The following is a 6,107-nucleotide window of genomic DNA, read 5'->3' as shown; positions in this document are numbered from 1 at the left end:
CATTGTCATTATACTACTCTAATACTAATATATATCAAGTACTGTTGTTATGAATCTTTTTCTTTGCTATTTTTACTGAGAGTTTTGCTCACTATCAATGGACCATCAATATCAAACTACTCTCTCTCTCACTTTTTTTTTTATTTATAAATATTGATTAATATAATTTTTTATTGAATTACATAAATATTCTTATTTATATATATTGTTATACCCAAAATTCGACTACCATTTCAATGGAGGACACGTGTCAAGTTAAGGGAAATATGGATCGATGCATGTAACGGTAATCACATTAAATGGAATAACTCATTAAATGCGGAAGTGAGGTGTCTATCTCGCTATAGGAAGGCATACTCCTGTTACTTTCACAAATCAACTTCAGACGTTTTGACGAGTCAGAAGCTGACATTCGAATGATGACTACTGAAATACCCCTTTTGTCATTAAAAAATGTGATTGTTAAAATGAAGCGTTATGCCATCAAACGAAGAAGCAACGAGGCAGATATCGTCAACCTCAGAGACATAGGGGAAAAGTTCCAACTCACTATCAAGGTCATTGGTACTGAGTTTCTGTCGAGACATCCCAGAACGTTATCATTTCCAATGTGTTTAAATACACAATCATTTTGACCCAGTAAAAGCACTGTGATTTTCAAATATTAACCGCATTTATACCAAGTGATATGTAATCAAACCCCACGATTTAGGGGATAAACGTTGTAAAGATTACGATCAACTATGTAATTAACTGCCTACTATGCGATTATAAATAGAGGCAAGTTAGATAAAAAAAAAGGGACGAAAAAATAATAAGAAGGAAATGCCATGAAAAACCATTAGAAATTTAATAAGATTGACTCGTGGACTATGCAGAATCTTAACTGCAAAACCACGTAAAAAATCCTTTTGCGTTCATACTTTTTCCTTTACTGTTTTTTTTTTAAAGTGTAAGATTATCACTATTAGGCTCATATTTGGTTAACGAAAAACGGTGTTAATAATTTGGTGCTTTCATTGAGAGCCTTCGTGAAAAAGCTAAAAAAAGAAAACCCTCCTTTTGTAAAAAAGAAAAACCATCTCCTTCATGCCTGAAAACTCAAAAAACGTTAATACACCACCTGAAGAAACTCATCGACGTTCTGGGAAAGAGCCCATGGGCTCCAGAAGGTCTTCCAACCCACAGTCTAAACAGATCACCCGCTCCAGGAGGACTCAACCTGAGGGTGGCCCCAGCACTCGGACCACTTGTTTCCGGAAGACCCAACTTGACGTTGGTCCCAGTACACGAACGACACGTTCGAGGAGAACTCAGAATGGGAATGGCAAGAATCTTGGAATGAGGGATGAAGGACCCAATCGTGAAGGTACTCAGCCTAGGGGAGATAGCACTTACGTAACGGAAAACCGCCACCTTAGACGCCGCATGGAGGAGACAACCAGAAACAAATGATCAAGAAATTCCTCATGGAAATGAGGAAGACCCTGGGACTCAACCTAGGGAACGTAGGTCACCTGCGAGGAATCACCAGCGTTCTTCCCGAACCCATCAAAGAGAGGGCTCGTACAAACCCTGGTAGGGAAAATACGACAAACCACACTCAGGGTGAAGAACAGAGCGTGAAGAAGCAAGTGTGACCTCAGGGCGTTCAAGGACCCACAGCCGATCAACTCGAAGAGGAGAGAGTGCTCGACGAGCTAATGATCGAGAAAGCATGGGAACCACTAAATCCACGAGTCACTCGAAGACAAGGTCCATGAGCAAGACAAGGTCCATGAGTAGGACGCAATCTATGAGTAAAACGAGGTATGCCAGTAATTACTCCCAGTCGGATCTGCGAGAGCACTTGAATAAAAAAAAACTTGATCTTCGCCAACAACTCGGTCCAAAGCAATAGGATATCCTTAATACAAAATCATGACAAGTGAAAATACAAAAACATACAATCCTAAATAATTTCTAAAGTTTCCAACAAACTGATACCAGTGTCCCGTTTAGGCGAGAGTCAAAGATATCATCTACTTATGTCAACCACTTATTCTTCTTTTCAATAATACCATATTTTCCAATTCAATCCTATAAATGCCAAAACCATTTATTTAATAATTATAATTAATTACTAAATAAAATTTTCATTTATGTAATTTATTAATTAGACCATACAAAGTCTCTTAATTAATAAATTGACCGTAAAACCTCTTTTCTTCACAATTAAGCCCTTGCTTAGTGAAAATTCATAAATAAGACATAGTCTAATTTTAGAATTATGACTAATTAATTAAAATCAATTAACTGAGTCTGGAAGCAGTATTATCTCAACTAGTAAGGGGACCATGGGCCTATATAACCAAGCTTTCAATAAGTAGATCTAGAATTTACCAAGTAAATTCCCTAACTTATAATTCCGTCTTGCGCCACTATAGATTTGGAATTGCATACACTCTCAGTTATATAGAACGCTCTATATGTACCACAATATAGGTACGTTATGATTATCCATTGTTACAATCCTAATAGTCAAAGATCCTCTATTGATTTACACTGAATAGGGACAAATTTACTGTTCTACCCTTCAATGTATTTTATCCTTAAAACACTTAGCAACCTATAAATAATATTTCAGTAAACTAATATAATTACTGAAATGAGATCTCAATCATTTATCTCTATTCAGCCAAGCTCAAAGGAAATCATCATTTCACTTCTAAATACCTATAGAAGCTATAGATTCCATATCTATGATCAGCGCTCCCACTCAATTGAACTACCATGTCCTTAATATAAATGTCACGAGAAGATCCAATTGGTTGACTTTAACGAACAAATTGAAGAACATAAATGATACCACTAAGTTGAACCTAACCATATCAGGATTAAGATCCATAGACCTAGGATCAACTATTGATATTGACTTAGAAAGATATAACGGTAAGTTTATGATATCTTATCCAAGATCAATATCTGTCCCTTCCAATGTATACTCCATACATCCGATACTAGTAAACTTTGCCAGTGCCCTGGAAAGGATATAACACTTATCCAAGGTGTAAGTATACCTTATCGCTGATTATCATGCCAGTTCAAATCCAGTGAACTGACAAATCATGGGAATTAAACTTTTGAACATATAACCATGATTATATTCTACGGTGCTGACGATACTCTAATCATGAATAAATATATACATATTAATATATGTTCTGGATTTAATAGAATTTATACATTAAATATAATCATAAAATAAATCATGTGAACCATGCAACATAAAACGATTTCTGATCTTTATCAATTAGTAAATTTGATTATATTGAAATGAGTTTTATTTAGGACACAAAACCCAACTGATTAATGTTCTAAAAATTTGTGATCAAGCCAGATCTGCGAAGAAGTTTAGTTGTCACTAAATCCTCAACCTTTAATTGATCTTCGGAGAAGCCTTATTCTGAGCCGCTTTCTTGGCTATCTCTGTAGTTTTAGCACTTTTGGATGGAAGTTCTGGAAAATGTCACAAGAGTTGGCAAGTCATTTATAGCATAAGAAACTCTTAAAAAAGCAAAATTAAAGTTGGGTGATAATAATACCAGGTAGCTAGAAGTTCAGGTGAAGGGAAGGCACCCCTTTTACAAGGAACGCAGAGGAGAAGAACTAATATTCGCGGAGATCATAGGTATGGTCCCCATGGCTAACAGGGTAGTAAGAGTCTGGGTGCTTGTCGAATCTAAAGAAGCCCAACTTCTTCTTATTTATCCTCATGGCATTAGCCTTTACACTGTAGAAGTAAAGGATTTCTTCCGGGGAGGGTACTTCCAATTTGTTCATCTTGCAGAAGACATAGCACTATGCTAGACGCCTATACAATGAAGGGATTAGCTGGAAAGGAGCTATCCAATTTTTTGCAATTAGATGCGCAAAGTAGGTTCTTAGAGGAAGATGAGCACCATTAGAAATGTTGGACCAGCTCCACTCATTGAATCCCTTCGTGCTGGTAGAAGCAGACCCTCCCGTGGTAGATATCCTATGCCACATCAATCCAGGGACATTACGGAGACCATCGCCATCAGCATAGACCTACAACATCCCATAGGACCAAAAGCAGTTGACTTTCTGGTTCATCTCTCAGACGGAGTTGTTGTATGCCTATGCAGTAAAGAGTGTCTTGGCCCTCCTCTTTCCTTTGGCCTTTGCAAGGGAGCCTTCCTCTACAGCAGGTTCATCCTTTGGAACAGTTTTCAGGGTCGCTTTTGACTGAGGTATTATAGCGGGAGCCATAGCAAGACCACCTTCCATTGTAGTTTCCTCAACAAGAGTGATAGGCGTACTTTCAGTAATTCCTACAATGCCCACTTAGGAATCCTGGTTCAAGTCTATTTCTACTAGCACAAAAATAAAGAGAAAAGCGAGCATCTTGAAGCAACTGACCAAGAAAAGGAAAACCTTCAGACTGATACCCCAATCGACCCAATCCCACGATTAACAAACGTACAGGAACTTACTATAACCTCACATGATCAAAAAGAAACATGCCTAAACAACATTATTTTCTTTTATGAAAATTTGATTCTCAGAAAGATTTTCTCTTAACATTGCAAAATTTCTTTGGCATATTCTACTTTGCTACTCAACACGTAAACAGTCTCAACCCTAGCATGAGCAAGAAATTTCTATCTTACACATGAAATGTTAAAAGTTTAGCTAGGGGTTAGTGTACTTACTTGTTGAGTGGAGAGAAGATGGGCCAGTGCCAAAGAATCTCGTCTCAAATTTTCAAACCCAATCGATGAGGTTGTTGCAACTGGCCTAAAAGTCGAGTCCTTCATCTGGCAAAGGGTCGAGTTGGTCAATTTGTAGAGGTTCAATGTCAGGAAAAAGCTTCACGCGAAAGTTGAGCAATTGTTGGATCAAATTTTTGCACTCTTCTTGCATGCAATAAGATTGACAATAGAAAAATATTATAGGGGAAAAGTCTGAAGTATGGTGTGGAATAAGTGAAAAGAACGTTGTTAATGTCAATTTATACTTCTAGAAGACAATCAGTTCTTTCAAAATTATCGGCCCAAATCTTCTATCATAATTCGACAGCTGGGGAGTTGAAAAGGCCAGAGGCATTTATTAGTCACGATTTACCTCGAGTCCATCAAGCCATAAAGAAAGGTCTTTTCAAATTGTCGCACCATCAGTTTTAACTTTCTGTGGTAGATGCATCCCAACACGCGTGTAATGAATTAAATAGGGCATTTTGTGTGCCGCATGATTGCCACGTCAACAATTTTTGATGCTCCATCTGCCCTTAATAGATCACAGCTCATCAATAAGATACATCCGCGACCCCAATAGTTAAAAGGTTAGTGCATGACAATAGTGTAATGAATTAACCAGGGCATTTAGTGTGCTGCATGATTGCCACGTCGACGGTTTTTGACGCTCCATTTGCCATTAACAGATCACAGCTCATCAAAAAGATTTATTCGCAACCCCAACAGTTAAAAGGTTAGTGCGTGACAATAGTCGGTTCCAGGGAGAAGTAGCAAGCTCCCAGAACTCAGAAAGTCCTGGAAGCTTGCAGGGGTAAATGTTATCTGTATACCCATATACTTGATACGTGGCATTCGTGGAAAGGTGCCACCATGTACTATTTGTAATTAGCGTGTACCCTTTGTAATTAGTGTGTACCCAGAATCTATCTAGCTATATTCCACCTAGAGCTTAAAGCGACAGTTTCATACCTTCTGACACCGAATCAGATCTTGCCCCCTGTGTCAAACCATGGTAGTGCACATACGTGTCTTTGTAGCCCCTTTTTGTCCAACGACTTGTCTAGGCAACCACTTTTAAAGGAGAAACCTTTGAGCAACATGTGTCGTTGTTCCCAAAAAATGCCTTGCAATGGCCATGCACCACACAATGGAAAAGCTACCTACTAAACCAGTAGTCGGCTGATCATCCTATTGTAATATCAGCCCATGTGGCATATTGAGTAAGAAACTCTAGGTAAGTAAAGGGTATGCCCTTACCCACATGTGTGCCTATAAATATTCCGACTTTTTATGTGAAAAGGGTGAATAATTTTTTTCTGCCAAAATTCCTGGAAGCTTTATTCTTTTCTA

The sequence above is a fragment of the Cannabis sativa genome, chromosome X (assembly GCF_029168945.1).
Source record: "Cannabis sativa cultivar Pink pepper isolate KNU-18-1 chromosome X, ASM2916894v1, whole genome shotgun sequence".
NCBI lineage: Eukaryota > Viridiplantae > Streptophyta > Magnoliopsida > Rosales > Cannabaceae > Cannabis > Cannabis sativa.
This window is presented reverse-complemented; position numbering follows the sequence as displayed.